Genomic DNA, 22,665 nt, shown 5'->3' on the forward strand with positions numbered 1-22,665 from the left:
GTTCCGGTCTTTTCAGTCATCCTTATACAGAATCCCCTCTATCCCGCTGACAGATTCCATCTAGTGAGTGTACATTGGGTGCCTACAATCTACTCAAGACTGTTTTAAGCACCCTGGGGGGCAAATAATGATATAAACATCTGTGACCTCAAGCCAATTACAATCTTCTGTGTGAGTTTGGCGTGGGGGGTGTGTGTGTGTCATATATTTTCAAGTGATAATTAAATTATGCCTTTCTCTGGCTCTTCCTTTTTTTTTAATTTATTTTTTTATTTTATTTTTGGCTGCATTGGGTCTTCGTTGCCGCGTGTGGGCTTTCTCTAGTTGTGGCGAGCGGGGACTGCTCTTCGTTGTGGTGCACAGGCTTCTCATTGCAGTGGCTTCTCTTGTTGCAGAGCACGGGCTCTAGGCACGGGGGCTCAGTAGTTGTGGAGAACGGGCTCTAGAGCACAGGCTCAGTACTTGTGGCGCACGGGCTTAGTAGCTCCGCGGCATGTGGGGTCTTCCTGGACCAGGGCTCGAACCCGTGTACCCTGCATTGGCAGGCAGATTCTTAACCACTGCACCACCAGGGAAGCCCCTCATTTTTTTTTAAATAAAAGTTTCTGGGTTTTTTGTTTTGTTTTCTTTTGTTTTGTTAGTCAAAAAGGTGAGCTTTGTATTTAAATCCCAGCTCTGTCATTAGCTATAGGATTTTGGGCAAAGTAGTTTCTTATTTAAGCCTCAGTTCCTCAGCCATAAAAACAGGGAGAATAAAATGTACCTCATAGCGTGGTTTGTGATGGTTTATTGAAATAGTGTAAAATGTACCTGCCACTGACTTAGTGTTGATGCTGGCCCGTCCCTGCCTCATGTTGCTAGATCTTAATGTTGCTAGATCATCGCCCGTTCCCAAGCTCCTAGTTCATTGATTTTTACCATATTTCCTCTGGTTTTCCAGCACTGTGAGATTAAGCAATGGTGCAGGTTTCTTGTGGACTTTGCCTTTCATACCGGAAATTGGATGATGGAACCATCAGTCACACAGCCCAGAGTCTGAATTCCCACTCTTACCGTGTCACCTGGGCAAGTTACTTCCGCTCTCAGGTTTACTTTCCTGATGGATAAAACAGTGAGCACACTGATTCCCCCACAAGCTTATTGTGATATCAACACCTGGGATACAGTAGGTGGCAGTGAATATTAGTCCTCCCTCCCTAGTCACTCCCTGTACTTGTTTCCTGAGGCTGCTGTAAGAAATTATCACAAACTTAGTGGCTTAAACCAGCACAGGTTTATTGCCTCACAGTTCTGGAGGTCATAAGTCCGGGGGGGGGGGGGGGAGAGGAGGGAGGGACTTCCCTGGTGGTCCAGTGGTAAAGAATCCACCTTGCAATGCAGGGGACGCGGGTTCGATCCTTGGTCAGGGAACTGAGATCCCACATGTCGCAGGGCAACTAAGCCGGCGCACCACAACTACTGAGCTCGTGCACCTCAACTAGAGCCCGCGTGCCGCAAACTACACAGCCCACGCACCACAACTACAGAGCCCATGCGCCCTGGAGCCTGTGCGCCACAACTAGAGAGAAGCCCGTGCGCGGCAAGGAAATAACTCACATTCCTCAACAAAGATCCCGCGTGCCGCAACTAAGACCCGAGACAGCCAAAAATAAATTAAATAAATTAAATAAATAAATAAATAATAAACCTTAAAAAAAAAAAAAGTCCAGAGGGGGTCTCAGCGAGTGTCAAGGTGTCAGCAGGGCTGTGGTCCTTCTGGAGGCCCTAGGGGAGAGGCCATGTCCTTGCTTCTTCTAGATCTAGAGGCTGCCTGCGTTCCTCAGCTCATATCCCTCCTCCATCTTCAAAGCCAGCAATTACTTCACGTCTGCGTCTGTCATTAAATCTTGTTTTCTAACTCTGACTCTCCTTCCTCCCTCTTCCCAACGAGATAATCCAGGATAATCTCCCTATCACAAAAAAATACTTATTTTAATTACATCTGCAATTTCTCTTGCATGTAAGGTAACATGTTCACAGATTCCAGGGATAAGGACGTGGCCATATCTGGAGGACTGTTATTCTGCAAGCCACTCCCTTTAACTTTTTCCTGATGTGCAAACCTGAGCTCATCATTCCTGGCCCTCAAATTGACGCTGTCCTCCAATTTTCATACTGCCGTGATACCAGCCTCACTTGGTCCTCCAGACCTCTAGCTGATGACTCACTCACAAACTCCAAGACCATTGAGCCAGAATGAATTTAAAGAGCATTTTGTGTACAACTCTCATGTTACAGATGAGGAAGAGGAAGCTGGCCGTAGAAGACATTTATTTAAGGTCACACTAGATCACATTAACTCAAGGATTAGGACTTATATTTCCTGATATTCAGGCCACAACTTACTGCTACATAATGTGAATTATACCTTATAAAGTTGCATATTTTCAGTTTTCGATATCTCTTCTTTCATTTCTATTTCTTAACGACAGGAATACTGGTCTTAGAGATTTAAAAGGCACAAAGTAGATTTGAGTTCCAGGGACACTATTTACCAGTTCTGTGACTTTGGACAAATCCAGATTGAATCTCAATTCTATATAGGATAAGAATATTAATATCTGCCCTACCTTCCTCTGTGGCTTGCTGTGAGAAGTTCTCTTATAGGCTTATTGGATGCTTTCTAAATCATAAAGAGATGTAAAAAATATAAGGAATGACTTTTATCCAAGTTGAGGCTTCCATGACTTTATTATCTTGTTTTCCCACCCAGCCTGCTTACCATCACCAGGCTAGCAAAACTAAAATTCTATCATGCTATTGTGAAAACATGTAATAGCTCACTATTTACTACAGGACAAAATTCAGTCTGCACCCTTTAGTTTTCAGATCTTCCATAATCTTGTTCCCAACCTGCATAGTCAAAATTAATCTTCACTGTTGAACAGAACACACCCTTATCAGGAAAATTTTCTCATTGTCCACACACATCTGGCTCATTCCTGCACTAGAGCTTCTGATCTCGTTTTTTTCATTCACAAAGTCTATTTAACTTCCCTTTGTCTACCATTCAATTCAAAAATTCAAATCAATAAATGTAATGAAGGCCTACTATGAAGAAGGTATCATGCTAACAATGGCTCAAAATCACTCTCATCTTTCAACACCTGTTTCAAATCCCGCCTTCTTCAGCAAAACATGTCCTTGGCTATTCCAACACAGAATGGATACCTCCTTCCTCTGAAATCCTGTAGCATTTAGAATCTCAATCACAAATTTTAATTTATTTATATGTACTCTTACATTGTCTAAGTTCGTGTAATTATTTTAAAAAGAGAGCCATAAGGAACCATCCAATCTCTCATTTTAAATAAGAATAATCTGAGACTCATTTATTCAAGCAATATGTATTGAGTACTTACTAAGTATTAAGCACTTTGCCCAAGGAATCTAGTAGAACAAAGCAAAGTCTCTAGAACTCCCAGAGAAGGGGATGGACGTATGCCAAGTTGAGGACATAACAGACGCAGAGGCAGCACCATGAAGGAGCTCTGGGATTCTTGAAACTGTTCAGTGTGCCTACAGCATCAGATGCAGGGAGAAGTGTGAAAGAAGAGGAAGATGGTAAGGGTAGACTGGGGTCATTTTTGAAGATACATAAAAGTCAGGTTTAAGACTTTAAAGTTGATTGTATAGGCAGTGGAAAATCATCAGAGGCTTTGATTCAGAGAAATGACAAAATTAAGTTTTTGTTTTAGACAAACAGCTTTGATGAAAGTGTAGAAGTTAGAGCAAAGGCTGACAACATGCAGGTATCCTAAGCTGACGAATTAATTGACATCTCTATAAACCAGTATTTTTTGGCTCAACCTTTATTAGTGCAGACAGGGAGAAACTGATATTCTTTTTGATAAAAATCATATTCATAAACAGATGAAATTTTCCTAGCCCAAACAGAATCAATTGTCCTTTAAAAAATTGGCAAAATAGTTCCTTCTGTATATAGTTCTCTTGCATTTATCAGTTCTACTTTATGACTTTCTAAACTAAAGAACTTTTGGGGGAGCACATTAAAGGATTTAAATTTATTTATTTATTTATTTTTGGCTGTGTTGGGTCTTCGTTTCTGTGTGAGGGCTTTCTCCAGTTGCGGCGAGCAGGGGCCACTCTTCATCGCGGTGCGCGGGCCTCTCCCTGTCGCGGCCTCTCCCGTTGCGGAGCACGGGCTCCAGACGCGCAGGCTCAGTAGTTGTGGCGCACGGGCTTACTTGCTCCGCGGCATGTGGGATCTTTCACGGACCAGGGCTCGAACCCGTGTCCCCTGCATTGGCAGGCAGACTCTCAACCACTGTGCCACCAGGGAAGCCCCACATTAAAGGATTTAAATTTTAAATACTAAAATAAGTCACTCCTTCCAAACAGTCAGCACTATGCAATGCGTTCTTTGGTTTTAAAATTTCCGTGGAATGCCAACTTTCAGTTAATTATAATCACACATAATCTTTGGGAAAAGACTTTAAAAATATATATATGCCTGACTAGGATTTTTTTTTCCTACTCCAAATCACTGTCTACTTAGGCATATGTAGTGGACAGACCCTAAGAGATGACCTTCAAGGATTTGTCTCCTGGTGTTCACACTTTTGTGCAATCCCATCCCTTTGAATGTGGAAAGAACTGTGGCTTGCTTCTAACCCATGGAATGTGGCAGAGGTGACATGATGTCACTCTTCTGGATTACATTACATTATATAAGACTCCATCTCAGCAGGCTGAAGCTGGAGACTCCCCTTGTGGGCTGGATGTGGCAAGGTGACTTCTAGGATGGGACAGCAGCCTCATACTAACAGACAGCAAGAAGCTAGGGCCTTCAGTGATAAAACCACAAGGAAACAAATTCTGCCAGCAACCTGAGCTGGGCAGCAGATCCTTCCCTGGTTGAGCCTCCAGATGAGAATGCAGCCCAGCCAATGTCTTGATCACAGCCATGTGAGAGCTGAGCAGAGGAGCCAGACAAGCTGTGCCTGAAATCCTGCCCCAAGAAACTGTGGGAGAGTAACTAACTGTGTGTTGTTTTAAACTGCTCGGTTTGTAGTAATTTGTTACAGAACAATAGAAAACTAATACAGCAGGTAGATAGAATCAATTCACACTTCGCTTGTTATTTAGAGTTGTATAAAAATTCAGTTAATTGGCACCATATTTCTAATTGGTTCAAATATGTTCGTGTCTCTAATAGACTGAATCTCCCCATCCACAACTGCCCTACTGGCTTACCCCATCATCCAGCTGCAGTTTCAACCCTGGGTGAAGACAGAGACAGAGAGAGAAGTAAAGGGGCTGGTGTCGTGGTCTAGATTAATGTCTCCAGCCTGGGCCTCAGCAATGGCGTCTGGAAGGAGAAGAGGAGACAGATGCAAGAAACAACTCAGACTCTTATTTCATATATATATATAAATATACACATATAAAAAATATATATGTTATATATATATATATAACATATAACATATATATAATATATACGTGTGTGTATATATATATATTATATATATATATATATTTTTTGGCTGTGCCCACAGCTTGTGGAATCTTAGTTCCCTGACCAGGGATTGAACCCATGCCCCCTGCATTGGACGCGTGGAGTCTTAACCACTGGACTGCCAGGGAAGTCCTTATTTTATATTTTGACAAAAGCATTACACTGTGCATCCAGAGTATCGTACAGTTGTAACTGATGCTCATAGTAATGGTCCCAAGGCAGGATTGGTAGGCTCCAAAGAAACACTAGGTAAAATACAAAAGCTTTAACTGTATTTTTAACATTCTAGTTCTTGAGAGGTGGGTTCATAGCTCTTCATTTATTATTATGCTTTATAATTTACATATATATGTCATAGGTTTTTTGTATATATCAGTGAATGTCAAAAAAATATAAATAAACATTAAGATCAGCCTAATGGGGCTTCCCTGGTGGCGCAGTGGTTGAGAATCTGCCTGCCAATGCAGGGGACACGGGTTCGAGCCCTGGTCTGGGAAGATCCCACATGCTGCGGAGCAACTGGGCCCGTGAGCCACAATTACTGAGCCTGCGCATCTGGAGCCTGTGCTCCGCAACAAGAGAGGCCGCGATAGTGAGAGGCCCACGCACCGCGATGAAGAGTGGCCCCTGCTCGCCGCAACTGGAGAAAGCCCTCACACAGAAACGAAGACCCAACACAGCCATAAATAAATTAAAAATAAATAAATAAAAATTAAAAAAAAAAAAAAGATCAGCCTAATGTACTTCTTAATTGTTAACCTATTTCTCCTACCTACCATAAAAGGATTGTGCCATTTGAAAGAGTAGAGTATCAGTTAAACACAAACTCTGCTAACCAGAATATCACACTCCCTGAGGACATAATTCATTGAAATGGTTTTTGTTTCCCATCTTTTGTAGCATAGGTATAATGAGAAAAAGGAAAGAGTACAAAGCAAAACAAAACAGGATGAGAAGACAGAAAAGGAAAAACCAACTGAGAAATTCCTTTTTATGTTGCTAAAAAAGGAAAGGGGAAAATCTGGGATGAAGGAAGGCCGAGCCAAGTGGGAGGAGCTGACAGAAGAGAGAAAACGCAGTATTATACATAACAGAGACAGAAATAATTTACACACTGCATGCAAATCAGGTACTGTGAGGCTGAGCCAGGCACAGAGTGGGCTTTCAGGCCCACACACAAGCTCTTTTAGACACACAACTTCAGACACAGCAGCCAGTGAGGAACAGACGCAGCAATTGTCAGTAGCATTTTCTGCTATGTATGGCATAGAGCTGCTTCTTCATTGCAACATTTTCAACCAATCTTCACGGGGCAAAGTACTATGCTTAATGCGGTGCAGGATACAAGACTGAGTACGACACAGCCCTATCCTCCAGGGACCTTCGGATTAGGGAGGAGGTGTGCTCGCATACGTGAATCTAAAAGCCTTTAAGCACCCTCCATTCTGACCCAGTCCCCACCTTTCCCTGAAGTCTTACCATGACAACTCACACATTTACTCACCTGCTTGGTCCTTGGAGGTATTTGAGTTCATGTCCCTCTTATGTAAGTGAATACGTTTGATTCTTGAGTTTTTATTCTTCTTCTGTCACCTTCTTGCATCCTAATGGCTAACATGGTGAGATTCCTGACTAGATCAAAGTCCTTTTCAAACTAATGGTTGCCACCTCCAGTTTCTGTGCGTTCTCTTTGCTAACACTGTGTTTGCTTTTTTTCCCAGAACTATGCACTAGACTGAGAGTTTTAATGATTTTTTAAGAATAATTCCTAAATCCTTTTCTTGATCTCTGTGTTAGAGGATTATTTTCTACCTAGGCACATCACTGGACTGGCCTCCTTGCTCCCCAATTAATTATTAGTTTGTCTACATTAAATTACACTTGCCATCTGCTGATAAAATCACAAAAGTCTCCAAGCCTTTTCCATTGCTCACTATTTATTGGTGGTTTATTCTGCCTTCCATCAGCTGAATCAGCTGCAAACTGGGGGATCTGGTTTCCAATTCCTTCTCCCAAGTCTTGTCTCTATAGTGGAATTTCTTTGTGAAGATTTCCTGTGGAGAATATATATATATATATACATGTGGTTATATATATGTGTATATATATGTATATATACATACATATATAAATATATATACACATACATATATACAGTTTGGAACAACTAACACAAATTTTACTATAACCAAGCTTCCTGGAAAAAAAGAAAGTGAGAAATGTACTAGGGGATTTCGAACAACTTCACAGTGGGTCATAAAATAATGAGTTCTAAGAGAGACACAGTAAAAAGAATGAATAATAAATAGTAGAAATAAAATCAGATCCCTCAAATATAATGCAGCAAAATCAACATGAAACAAAATAGTGTGAGTAATAAGTTTGAATCATAGAGCTCAAGTTTTGGTGTAGAAGAAATAAGGTTTTATTCTCCATTAAACAATTGAGTTTCTATTCCAAGCCCTAATACTATAAGACTGGCAGGTTTTCTGCCTTGGGTCATCCTGGAGTGGTCCTCCCAGGGATGTGATAAGGTTCTGAGATCACATGTAGAGTCAGTGTGTATTAGTTTGCTCAGGCTGTCATAACAAAGTGCCACAGACTGTGTGGTTTAAACAACAAAAATTTATTTCTCACAGTTCTGGAGGCTAGAAGTCTGAGACTAAAGTGTCAAGAGGGTTGGCTTCTCCTGAGGATCTCTCTCCTGGGCTTGTAGATGGTTGTCTCCCTGCTATGTCTTCACAAGTCTTCCCTCTGTGCACGTCTGTGTCCTAATCTCCTCTTCGTATAGGGACACCGGTAGGATTGGATTAAGGCTCACCACTATGACCTTGTTTTACCTTAATTACCTCTTTAATACCTTCTCTCCAAATACAGTCGTACTCTGAGGTACTGGGGGTTAAGTTGACATATAAATGTGGGTGTGGGACACAACTTAGCCCATAACAGCCTAGAATGGTGTAACTCCTTCTGACCATCAGCCAGTCTTCCATGCAGAGGTAAGAGCCTTATCTCGGGCCAAGAAGGGCTGGGTACATTCAGGCCAACTGCTTTCAAGCCGTGTTGTAGTATCAGGATGGGTCCCTAAGGCTACTATCCCTTCGTGCCCATGGTCCCATGTCCCGAGCACATCTTGCCCCGCCCCCCCACCAGGGTAATGACAGAGAGGACTCTGCTATTCCAACACTCCAGTCCTCGATTCTGTCATCCAAATGGGAATTTTTTCTTTTTGGTTTTGGGAAGGCCCTATCTACCTCAGACTCTATCATCCTTAATGAATTAGACTTTTTGAAACACAAGCCTGGAGATTTGATAGACTCTTTCTACTTCCTGCCTGCCTCTGCCTTTCCCTAAGGTGACGAAGGATGGGCTTGAATTGAAAGATACAAAAAATGTAGAAAAAATTAGGATTTCAAACTACTATTTAGTTACATATAAATAATACACGTGTCCGTGAGCGTTTGTACTTTTTCTAATTCCAGCGTTCTAAGAGTTCCATTTAGTATTTTCTAACTGTATGATTTTTTTCAATCAAAAATGACAGGGTCTTATAGAAATGGAATATATTATTAATAAATATCATGACAACAAGTACTTGTTGAGGACCTATATTAAACTTTACACTGGGGACACATGAAATATTTCAAATTTTATATGTTGGGGTATAAAGCACAAAGATGAAACAAAACCCAACACATAATCATTATTGCATCTGAATGTCCCTCTTTTAAAACATACTTTTTTTCTGATTTAAAAAAAGGGATACACGTTCTTGGTTAAAAACCTGAAAACATAGAGTGAAAATCATCTATAATCCTACCACTCAGAAGTGGGCCATTAAGGTTTAGATCCCTGTTATACATTTAGACAGTCTTTATAACTAGTCGTTGCTCATTTGTTTATTCATCAATCGTGTATTAGATGTTTACTATGTGTAAGGAAATCCTTGTGCTTCTAATAACTCCCTAAATGCAGAATTTCTTACAACAGAGTTGGCTAATGCCATTTGGATCCCAGCTTAGGTTGTTCCAACAAGCCCCAGATGATGGTGATTAAACACATACTTGAGCCCATGACCCACCAGGGGCAGGTAATGGCCACAGGTCTAAAACAATGTTCCTTCCCCAAGAGGAGTCCAGTGATCCCGTGGGGCTGGAGAAGCACTCCTGTGAAGCACGGTATCCTGCATCCTATCATAAAAAATCATGTGCCATGGGCAGGAAGAGCAAGGACTCTGAAGCAAGGCTGCCTGGATTTGAATACTGACTCTACACCCATTTTACCTGTGTGACCTTGGACAAGTTACTTAGCCTCTCTCAGCCACAGTATCTTCAACTATACAATGGGGATGACAACAGCTACCTGGATGTAGGATGTTGTAAGAATTAAATGAGTTGCTACATGTAAACTCTTAGAACAATGCACGTAAGCACATAGTAAGTACTCGCTATCATTTCATTTTAATCATGAAGCACCTGTGCTCCAGATGTCCTAGGACACACACATGAACACACACTTTTTGTCTTCTGATCCTCACCAAAAATGATTTTATTATCAAAGGTATGGGTCAATTAGTTGATGAAAAGGAGGCAGACAACTCAGTAAACAGTTGATTGCAGGCTCTAGCCTGCAAACTTTAAAATAATAACCTGTGGTGATTGCTGCATTGTTATGAGTAGATTGATTTAAAACCAACTACCAGGGGGGAAAGTGGCGGTGGGGGGGGCGGTGTGGGGGTGGTGGTGGGATGAATTGGGAGATTGGGATTGACATGTATACACTAATATGTATAAAATGGATGACTAATAAGAACCTGCTGTATAAAAAAAAATAAAATAAAATTCAAAAATTCAATAAATAAATAAATAAATAAATAAATAAATAAAACCAACTACCTCCAGAGAAGAATTTCTCAAAGGAGAGAAGACTTTGTTTCCCTTCCTCCTTTTTTCCTCTCCCACCTCCACAATCAAAATACTTTATCTTGGGAATAAAGAAAAGCAGATCCCCAAGGATGGCTAACTGGAGGATTACAAGTTCACTTGGGAAAGGGTGTAGCAACTGGTGCCCGAGATCCAAGATCTTTCATCCCTATTTGTTTTACCAGATTTATCCAAGTGGTGGGAAATATGTCCACTGTGATTCTCAAGTTTCACATCTTATAGTTTGTGTCAGTAGAGAAATGCTAATTGACCTCTTTTGTTTTGAGGCCAAAAATCCTAGAAAACAGACTCATTGTCTCTGCTTCTGGGTGCCCTCTCCTGGGCCAATCAATCATGGTTGGGGCAGAAGGCAGAGTAAGCCAGGGAAGAACATTACAGGGTAAACCACAGAAAGGTTGGGTTCCCAAGAGAAGGGAAAATCCCATAAAAGTCCAGAACAAACAGATTTACCATTTATACCCATGGCTGGTTTCCCAACTGATAAGAATATCCATCTTTAGTATTCACTATTATAGAAAGAAATAATAAAATATATTTTTAACTTACTTAAATGTGCTTAAAATTGCAACCCAACTGACTTTTCAAATGTTTAATCCAACCTCCTAAGGTTCTGATTTATGAAGTGAAAGCTAGCATTTTGCAAAGGAGAAGAGAGTTAATACAGCTGCTCTTTCTCTAGAGAAATAGAAATAAGAACCCAGCTTTCATGGCATGTGCATTTGAAAATGTCTGATTCAGGATGAAGAGCCTGTGAATGTGATTTGTGGCTTAAAACCAAAAGGAGTTAGCTCCTAGCCCTAGCTCCTTACCCAGTGTCCAGGGTAAGAAGGGTTTTGTTTGTCTTTTTTTTAATCTGCTTACCAGAAGCAGAGACAGGGAAACTCACCTCAATTAAGAACTTGCTCTGTACCAGGAATTGGGCCAGGGGTTTAACATGCATTATTATTTAATTTTTACCACCCTCCTGAAGACAAGAAGTTATCCCCATTTTGCCCAAGAGGAAACTTAGATGCAGAGAAGTTAAGTGATTTCCCCAAGTTAACAGCCAATAAGTGGTGAAGCTGGGATTTTGAGTTCGTCTGAAAGTTGCCTGCAAGAGTTCATGCTCCTTGCGGTATACCCAGCAGGCAAAGTGGAATAACAAGAGAATTGGTCTGAGTGGGGGTAAGAAATGGGGTGGAGTCCTTAGTACCACACGGGTACTAAGAAAGTAAACTTTCTTTCTTTTTTTTAAAATTAATTAGTTTATTTGTTTTTTATTTTTGGCTGTGTTGGGTCTTCGTTGCTGCGTGTGGGCTTTCTCTAGTTGCAGCGAGCAGGGGCTACTCTTGGTTGCGGTGCACGGGCTTCTCATTGCGGGGGCTTCTCTTGTTGCAGAGCACAGGCTGTAGGTGCATGGGCTTCAGTAGTTGTGGCATGCGGACTCAGTAGTTGTGGCTCGTGGGATCTAGAGTGCAGGCTCAATAGTTGTGGCGCACGGACTTAGTTGCTCTGCAGCATGTAGGATCTTCCTGAACCAGGGATCGAACCTGTGTCCCCTGCATTGGCAGGCGGATTCTTAACCACTGCGCCACCAGGGAAGCCCCACATGGGTAAACTTTCAACTTTGAAAACATAAAATATGAAGTTAATGAATTACACTTTAGCTACCTCAATTTATTTAAGGAAATTATCAGAATCACCTCTATTACCCAATGGAAAAAGGAAGACATTGCATGGTGAAGGAACAGAACATAGCAGTGAGTAAAAAGGGAAAGTGTAACTATTTGTGTGTCTATTCAATAGATCAGAAATTTTGCTGTTGCTTTTTTTAAAAATGAAGCTCAGGAGTGGGTTGAGATATAAAGAATTACAGGATCCCTTAGGATATGGTTTAAAAAAAAATTTTTTTTTTTAAGGTATAAAACACTGGTATGGGTTAAGCCAGAAAGATTCCTTGTAGTCTAGAATTTTCATATTTTAGTGTCTAATGATTTCAAGGTACTTCAAAGTTTTAAGATAGTTATATGAAAATACAAAATCATCCTCATTGTTATCAGTGCTCTTACTTAAAATTTAAAAAATATAAATACAAACTATATGGAATTTAATAGTCCTTGGATCAATTAATACTTTTTAAGGGTTTGTAATTACGAAAGGATTTTTGAGGAAAATGTTCTATTAAAACATTAAATTTAAAAAATATATTTATTGGGCTTCTCTGGTGGCGCAGTGGTTGAGAATCTGCCTGCCAATGCAGGGGACACGGGTTCGAGCCCTGGTCTGGGAAGATCCCACATGCCGCAGAGCAGCTAGGCCCGTGAGCCACAATTACTGAGCCTGCGCGTCTGGAGCCTGTGCTCCGCGACAAGAGAGGCCGCGATAGTGAGAGGCCCGCACACCGCGATGAAGAGTGGCCCCCACTTGCTGCAACTAGAGAAAGCCCTCGCACAGAAACGAAGACCCAACACAGCCATAAATTTAAAAAAAAAAAAAAAAAAAAAAAAATCAGATCCTGCCACTGTTCTACTAAAACCCTTTGTAGCCTCCATAAGATTTAAAAATATATATATATATTTATTTATTTATTTATTTATTAAAGTGTCTTATTAAAACATTTTGTTCTTTTCCAACAGGAAACAGTTAGGGATGAAGTATTTAATTCCCTGTGTTAAATAATTGCTTTACCAGGTTCTATCATTTTTTTCAGTCCATGTTTTAAAATCTCAAAACAATAATACATAATAGAAATGTCCCTTTTTCCATTATAGTAACGTAAATTATTAGTTGCCACTACCTCCGCAGAAACTCAGGTGCTATTAAAACATGTCACATGATGTAAGGATTTGCTTTGAGCACCACTCCAAAGATAGAATGATCTGGGATCCACATTTGTTTAGCCTCCATCTGTGCCCTCAACCCTTCTGGGCCCCAGTTTCATTATGTAAAAATAATCTTGTCCCCTACTTATATCTTAAAGTTATTAGGAAGATGAGATGGGACCAAGGACTGACTGTGTCCCCCACCCCACCCCAGGGGGCCTGATCTACGGTGGGTATTCAGTGGGTGTTCAATGAATACTTGAAGGGTGCATTGAAGAAGGAAATCCATCTGAGTCTAAAAATAAAATCAAGCATCTGCAAACCTCAGGTCCTCAGTGTTCCCACCCACCATTACACTTTTACTACCATCTGGAAATTGTTTGTGTTTGTGTACTTTGCATTAACGGCTAGGATTCACAGAAGGAGAGGAAAGAAGAAAAGCACACGATCCAAGAACATACACGTAAAAATCAACTTAATTGAAAGGTTTTAAAAAGGGTTAAATATGAACTTTAAAATTTCAAAACAGAAATAAAATTATTCAGTAAAAGCTAATATTAAGTGTAATATTAAGGCCACTTAGAAAGACAAGGAAAGAAAGGGAAAGACAGAGAAAAGGGAAGACTCAAAGCCCACATAGCACTCCCCGGACCCCAAGGCAAAGATCTGCCTCATTGTCTAAGACTGCCTTTGAAATGCCTGCCTTTAAGTGTGTAGGATATGAATGCACTGCGTGAAATTGTTACCAAGAGTTGGGGCAGAGGGGTTAAATTCCTCTTTTTAAATTTGAAAGGACTGGCAATCTTGAAATCGCTTCTAATCTTCAGAGGAGGGGGAAGGGAGAAAAACCTCACACTTTGGTACTTTGGTACTTTGGTAGGGACGTGGGCCCTGACACTTTTCATCCTACTAAAAAAATAACTTAATAGAGAATGAAGACATTCATCTTTGTGACTATCAAGCATATTACTTTCCAAGACTCACTGACCATTGCTTTATCACAACTGTAGTACAGGCAAAAATGGCTCCCCTGGCCCAAAGAAATTAAGAAAAAGTTAGATATCCTTATGTCCCTTTTTGTCCATCTTCACCCTCTAGAGTTGTTATAAAATGGGTCTCTCTTATCACTCTTCTGAAAAACATGCTGTCAATACTTTGAGGATGATCTTCTTCCTCTTCCCCCTCCCACTTTGTCTCCTTCTCCTCCTCTTCCACTACTGCCAGCATCTTCATGATGCAGCCCCAGCTTACCTTTCCAGTATCTCCTCCACATCACCAAAGTGCCACACTAGACTCTTCTCCATTCTCCAAACATGCTCCTTCAATATCTCTGTGCCTTTAGCAATTCCATTACTCTTTTTGCCTAGACAACATCTACTCCTTGTACAAAGGCTGGGATAACTTTGATCTCGAACAACTATTTTCAACCCCAGTTTCACTAGAATCACCTGAGGAGCTTTTAAAATATACTACTGTCCAAGTCCCACCCCACAGAGAGCCTGATTTAACTGGTGTTTTGAAATGTGCAGCCAGGGATGAGAACGACTCATCTATACCTTTTGTGACCCTTCTCTTCTCTATGCGGGATGAATCATTCCTCCACGTGACTTTCCAGAGCTTTCTCTGCATACCTCCGTCATACCACATGGCACAGCATCGTGCAGTTCTGGTTCACTATCTAGCTACTCACGTGTTAGACCTCAACTCTCCTGGGACTGGGGTCTTATTTTTCATCCTTTTTTGTATCCCATGTCAGAATCACCTGGAGTGCCTTTTCCAATACACACCCAACCCCTAGAAAGTCTGTCTGGAATCTTGGAGATATGCATGAGAGCAGGGGAGTAGAGCATGAGGTTTCTGTCATTCAGGTGGGTTCATAGGTGACTCTGACTGTCCGTCTCCAATACGGTTTCCTCCACCCCAGGTACCTCTCTGAAGAGCAGTGCAACTCCTGTCTGTCTTCCTGGGAGTGCATTCTGTCACCTCTCTCTCCACGACATCTCCCAATTACACACCTGTTTCCTCCTGTTGCATGGCTTGATGTGTTGTCAGAATCATCTCCCTCAAGCGTTTTGTTCCTGTCACAACCCTTCTTAGAAACTTACACAGGTTTCTAATGGTTCCTTGCGTCAAATTTAAACTAATCATGCACTCTGAGGTTTTTCCACTACAGTAAGTTCCCTATATACGAACAAGCTCCATTCCAAGAGTGCGTAAGTCCAATTTGTTCGTAAGTCCAACAATGTTAGCCAGGTACCCAACTAACACAGTCAGCTATATAATACTGTATTGTAATAGGTTTATAATACTTGTCACACAAATAATACATACAAAACAAACACAAAAAATAAAGACAACATTTTTAATCTTACAGTACAGTACCTTGAAAAATACAGTCATACAGTACAACAGCTGGCATACAGGGGCTGGCATGGAGTGAACAGTTAAGAAGAGTTACTGACTGGAAGAGGGAGAAGAGGTGGGAGATGGTAGAGCTGAAGGATGGTCAGCAATAGGAGACGGTGGGCAGGCTACAATTTCACTCATGCCTGACGTTGATGGAACGCACGTTGGCATCTTTGAAAGTTTGCAACTTGAAGGTTCATATGTAGGGGACTTACTGTAATTTATCCAAGTGCCCTCTCTTGGCACCAAGAGAGGTTTCATTGTATCTTCAGATTAGCAAAGCACTAGCTTCTCTCCTGCCTCTAGAGACCCCATATTCTCTTCTTCCACATGAAAAAAGGCTGCATTCCCTTCTCTTCCACCAAAATATACCAGTTTCCTTATGCAAAAAAACAAACAAAATTTGTTTAAAAATCACATCTTAAACCTCTATAAAGCCTCTCCCCATCACTCCTAACATTGTTTCTCTTTTAAATCATTGAGTATGTGTCTTTGTTATTCTTCCTGGTGTATTTTGCTTTTTATTTTGGTATATTTCTTTTTTTGTTTGGTAGGACAAAAAAGAGGGGGGGAGGGGATTTGAAACCAGAAGACTTTACTAGCTATTTTGCTCAGACTTTTCACTTTGCAGAGTGTGGCTGTTCCCACCTATGACATAGAGGCAATCACGATCAGGTTCACCTGCTTACCTGAATTCAGTGTGGTAGGATCGCAGCAGATAAAGTTCATGGAGTGTGCTTTGTGAGTTCTAAACTGCTTTGCAAAGAAAAGACATTTATTATTACTGTGATTATTTTCTGCCACCCAACTTCACTCCAGTAGTTATACACACAGCTCTCCACCAATGAAATCCTCCCTTGGAAGCATTTTAAGCTGTTTGGCAAGGAAGAGGATGCAAAATTTTTATGCTTTATCTTCATTTCATTACTATGCTAATGGTATTTATTTAGTTACATGTTTCCAACAAGCTTTTGCAAGTTCTGAATGTGTCCCTCCAAAGCTGTCTAAAAGCCAGCCGCTGAAGCCACGTGAAGTCACAGCAAGACACCGTATGGAGACCAGGGTCCCCCAGAAAGGCAAGTGCATTGTGGGAAAAAGAATCCAGAATATGTGCTCCATTCTCCTTGGGCTTTTTCTCTGTGGTCGTTCTGCTTCTGAAGTGACTTGGGAGCCCCAGAAGAAAAACACCACATGTAGTAGCCAGCCTCCCACCCCCATCATTCCTTCAGCTCTGCCTAAGCAAGTCACAGTAATATTTGAAACTGGCAAAGCAGCTTCTTTCCAGGGTGATCACAGCACTGAGACGTTCCCTCATTAATGCTCGCAGCTCTCCTGTGGAGGAGGTGGGTGGCAAGCAATTTCAAATTCTTTTCTTCTTTACTTACCAAAGAGTCTTTGCTTTCAATAACTGACACAAATGAGTGAACCGTTTTAGTTATAAGATTATGATTTGCCCATCACCCCTCATTAACGCTATTAAAACAACCTTTGTCTTTCTTAAAATCTGTGCAGCCAAGTGTGTGGCAGAGTATAAAGAGAACATGAAGACTACCCTGGATGTCTGTATGTGACCGGGCATTAGATACGACGTCCTTTGTCTGGCTTGGGAAAACTCCCACAGGACAAATAGGATTAAACGTGACACTTTTCTTTCTCCGGCAGCCTCCTAAGCCTCACCTCTTTTCACAACCTCTTAACCCCAGACACAGCCCCCTAGCTCTCTGCCCTGTCCATCACACTGGACAGCAAGAAATGCCTCTGTCTGCCTCGCCCTCTTGCCCCACCCAGGCAAGGATTCATTGTTTCCATGATGTAAGAGAGGGCAAACAAGCCAGAAGTCAAAATACCAAACTGCGGGCACCCCTGGGTTCCCCACTTCCACATCCATGCTGGAGGCTCAGAGCTTTCACGCTGATCCTCCTGGAGTTTCCTCCGAGACCACTCATCCGGGCCACACTTAGAGCAGGTGCAACACCACGTGTTCTGGGCTCCATCGCAACTTCCACTCTGCTAAATAACTGGATCTAGTAATGGAAAGTTTAAAGATCACCGCATAGGAGAATATGCAAAGCACTGTGTCATGTCCTGTGCTATCATTTCATGGTCGCAATAGACTCTACAGGAGGTACTGACATCTTTGTTTTGTGTTTTGCTCAAAATCCCGGTGGCTTAACACAACAAAGCTTTAGTTCTCATTTTTGAAACCTATCCGTCATCCCTCTGCTGCACATGGGTCACTCAGGCATCCAGGTGATGGAGGCACTGCCATTTTTTAGCTGCAGTGTCTGAACCCCACGGCCACGTCAGTCACCACAGCAGCAGAGGAACGCCTGGCAGGATCACACGTGGCCTTTTCATTGCTTTAGTAGAATCACTTGTGGTCATATCCCATTGGCTAAATACGCGCATGCTCATGGTCCCACCTAACCCACGGCAAGGAGACAGGGAGATACGTGAAAGCAGACGGAACGTCCTGTGAGTAGCTGTGGTCACGCCAGGGTAGCACAAATGCAAATGCCAATAGCTATACTTCTGTATCTTTTAAAGGCATGACCCCACTGCATGACTGATCCATACCCGATTCATCTGGGCCTCTATTGAAATCATTTTCCATCAATTAACATTCTTTGAACACTTATAATGTGCGGGGCCTTGTAGGTGGGGGACCAAGAGGGTGTTTACAGATTCAGAGGGAAAGTCAGACATGTTCACAAATAAATGTCATTTTAATAAAAGGCAGATTTCGATGAATGGAACAAGAAAACTACCAAGTGCTTTGGAGCTGCAGGGGAAGCAATCATTCCCTGCCAAGGTGTTAGGAAAGGACTAACAGAGGATTTAGCTATTTCAATTGGGCTTTAAAGATTGATTAGCATTTCCCAACAGGTAAAGAAGGGGAGGGGCAAAGACCCTCAGGCAGCAAAGCTCAGAAGGTGTTCGGGGCACAGTAAGCCCTCTGCTGTGTGACTTAGGAGCGGGTGCAAGAGAAGAAGGTGGAAGAGAAAATATTTTGGATTCAGATAGGAGGGTCGTGAGTGCCATGCATGGGAGCATGGGTATTCTGGGGAAATGGGGAGCCATCCACAGAGGGTCTCCGAGCACAGGGGTGCCATGGTGAGATCTATCTAGATTCTCCTAAAGACGGCTGACATCAGGATATTAACTAATGATTTTTTCCTTTTCCTCCCTTTGGGAACTCCTAGTCTTCATGAACATATTTATTTTCCTTCTACCCTGGGGTTTGTAATCAAACATGAATTTAATCTGCCTAAACACACATACCACAAAAGCAAAGTTTCTTTTTTATCCAAAGAAGACTGTAATCAGGCATTCACACTCCTTCAGCTCTTTGGGTGTTTCTTTTAATCCTCTTTGAAATAAACATTCTTGTAAAATAGTGCAACCTCAGAATGAAGATCAAGGGACAGAGCCTCACACTGTAGTTTTGTTCTCTCATGTTGAATTCAGCTGTGCTGAATTTGGATGCCTGTTAGGTCTAAAGTCCAGCTTACTCTCTACTTACTGTGTGCTTTTGCCAACTTACTTAGCCTCTCTGTGCTTTTGGTTTTTTGATTTAGTAGGAAACAATTATTCGTTCCTTCCTGGAGCCAGTAGGGACTTTCCACATACCTTCCACGGGCTAGGAAATGTATCAATCACAGATGACCTTAGTAAAAGCATTTTATCCTCTTCTGAAGAAAGGAGGCCAGGAAGGAAATGAATGGATATTAACTGCATACCTACATCTGCTTGTGGTTGCACATGTGCTATGTCAGTTACTTCCAACATGATTCCCACGAGGGAGGTATTTCCCCTGTTCTGCAAGGAAGATGCCAAGGGACACGCATGGTAACTTACACAATGACATCTGGCTGATGAGTGGAGACCCAGGTTGGGAGCCCTGTGAACTGCTGGATCCCAAGGTCCACACCAGCTTTACCCACCAAGGCTCGAGGCACTGGGAGGCACTTGTGTTTCTCCCACAGCGTTTTTCTTCTCAAAGCTGCCACGGGCCTCTTGGCGTCCATGTTAGGCCTCTTGGCTCTCCTGACCTGGTTTTCTGGATCATATTCAGCTGTGATGGATCAATCCACAATTTGGGGCTCCATGCTGCCTCTCTAGTCCTCAGGTGCCCCTCACCCACCCAGCCAGACTTGCTGTTTCCATGGGCTTCCTTGTCTCTGGAGGATTCCTCTGAATCACCATTTGGTCACTCCCTCTTAATTGCTCACAATTGCCCAAGTTCCTAGTCCTACAATAAGCAAGGGAAAGGGTAACATTTTCTAAGACATATGTGTTTAGTGTTGCTGGCAGATTTGTAAACTTATTACTGTCTCTGCATATCATATAATTAAGATTGAATTATCCAAGACTTTAAAATAGCGCCTGCTGCTATTGTGCTGCTGAAAATGTTAAGGCAAAGATATCTGCCTTTTTTTATTTTTAACACATGCAACTCACCTCTCCCCTGTCTTCTCTGAAATCCCCATTCTCATTAGGGCCACAGGACTGAGTTTAGCTGGCCTGATGGAGAGGGCTCACTAAGCTGAAATGCTTTGCTTTTGGAAATGCTGCCACATCAGAAGCATAGGGGCACATTCTCAGATATCTGCTATGGCTTCTAGAAGGGACCTGCAGTGCCAGGCAGGTGAACTGACAGCACGCTGGGAGGGGAGTTCACACAAAGGCAGAGGCTCAGACACTGGGCCCGTTCTCGCTGAGACTAGACCAAAAATGGTTCAGGGCTGATACTTCAGAAGGAGAGTGGCGCACAGCTCTGTAGGTTCTGATACTTGGTGCCCTGGATAAACAGATAAACACAAGAGTATATGCACCGTGGGAGCCCGGAGAGAAAGATGGGACAGAAAAGGACCAATCTGGGCACATGTATGAAGTGCCCACTCCAAGACACTCTTCTGGGCTCGTCCTGATCTCGGAGAGGCAGCAGTGAGTGGTGGCATGAAGCGAGATCTTACTTCCCTGCCCAGGAACTGAACCCCGGGTAGCCTGGATGAAAACCAGGACTCCTAGCCACCACACCCCCTGGCTCTTGCCCCCAGTGAAAAATGCATTTCTCACGGAGGCAAAAACTGTAAAAACAGGTACCAAATTTATTATTAGAGACATAGCACAGCAACAAGTGGGAGAGCACATAGAGAAACAGTTTGTTTAGTTAAGATAGAAGCAAGACAGAGATGCACACCCGGAGAGAAAGGGTGTGGGCGTCCTCCCTAATGAGGGGGAGCTCAATAAAGGGACGGTTAAGTCATTTATATAGGGCAGTTCTTCTGGGTCTTTGTTTACCTTTGGCCAATTACCTGGTTTCTTTTTCCACACCTGACCTGCCCTAGGACCCTCTCCAACATGCGTGTGCAACTTTTTTTCCAAGATGGATTTTAGCCCAGAGGCCTATGGGGCGGCCTTAGCATCACATATTATGGGGTGGTGCCCCCTCCTTTTTGACCCCCAAGGAGCCTTTCTGCACATGTGCAATGTTTCCCTTGCCCCAAGGATGAGAAGTGTATGACCTCTTGATCTTTTAACAGGGTTTAGCCCCTCTCTGTCCCTGCCATAAAAGTGTCCGGTGTCAGTTATCTACCCTATTCCTGTTGTTGTTTTCTTATATCGAAGTGCGGATCTTGAAATATAGACAGGAGTCCAGTCATACATATGCAGTCCAGAGCCCGTTTGTCTCTTGCCTCAGGAAATGTAAACAGGGGGCTGGTAATGAATGTCTGGCTTGGAGGCCATCTTCTTCTCACCCCGGGAAGTGTGAACAGGAGGCCAGTTGTAAATGTCTAGCTTGGAGCCCATCTATCTCCTGCCTCAGTCCCTGTACTTGGAGAGCTGGAAGTCTAGTGGGAGAGGCAGACAGAAAGGCAAAGAAGACACGCCAGTGTGATACGTGACGGATGCCTGAAAGCAGAGGGTGCTGGGATGCGTGGGGGGAGAGGGACGGGAGGAAGGGTTGCAGGGAGAGCTAAAAGGAGCCTTGAAGACTGCTAGGAGGTGGCCAGAGAGTGAGGAAGGGCATCCCAGGGAGCAGGAACAGCATGAGCCAAGCCTCAGAGACCCAGAGGCAGCAGGGAGCAGATCGGCAAGTGGTTCTGCTAGGGAAGACAGAAGATTCTCTAAGTGGGGTGCTTGGCTGGCAACAGCAGGTCACCTGGAACTTGTTAGAAATGCCAGTTCTCAGGCCCCAACCCAGACCTGGTGGATCAGAAACCCCGGAGGTGGGGCCCCACTCTCGTGCTTCAGCAAGCCCTCCAGGTGGTGCTGGTGCACGCAGGTCTAAAGGAGGCCCCTGCAGTGAACCAGGTGAACAAGGATCCAGGTAAACAAAAGACCAAGGCAGTGGTGGTAAGAATGTATAAAAGGCAACAGATGGAGAAGGCATTTGGGTGGAATCCCTTTGTATCTCTTTCGTAACATTTTCCCACTTTCTTTAATGTCTCATCCTCCCCCTCTGGGTTTTGTGTCGTTGGTGTCTTGGGGGCAGAGACCTCATTTCCCCTCGGGCTCTCATAGCCCCTGCGTGGTCCCTGAACCCAAGTGGAGCTCAAGTGAGAGATGGCTGAGCAATTTCACACTGTCTCCTGTCACGACCGGTCCCGGGGTCCAGGGGTGGGACCAAATCTGTGAGCGTCCTCCCAGAGAAGGGGAGCTCCCAGGAGACACGTTCCCAGGAACCCAGACCTCCTGGAACACCTAGCAAGAGAGCCAGAGGAGAGGAGATCAAGGGAGAAATGGAAAAAGGAAGGTGGGGCTGAAGAAGGAAGAAGAGAGAGGACATGGAAGGGGGCAGGGAAGAGCCAGGACGGGAGAAGAGAGGAAGGAAGAGGAAGAGGAGTTCCGGGAAGGTGGACAGGTTTGAACAGGGACTCCCGTCTCTCCTCAATCCCAGTTCTCCCAGCTCTGGTGGGAGTTGTTCCTGCAGCTCCTGGTGTTACCATCCTGGAGGATTGGAGTGGCCCCTCCTCATGCCTCCACACCC

Source organism: Eubalaena glacialis, chromosome 9 (assembly GCF_028564815.1).
Source record: "Eubalaena glacialis isolate mEubGla1 chromosome 9, mEubGla1.1.hap2.+ XY, whole genome shotgun sequence".
Taxonomy (NCBI): Eukaryota; Metazoa; Chordata; class Mammalia; order Artiodactyla; family Balaenidae; genus Eubalaena; species Eubalaena glacialis.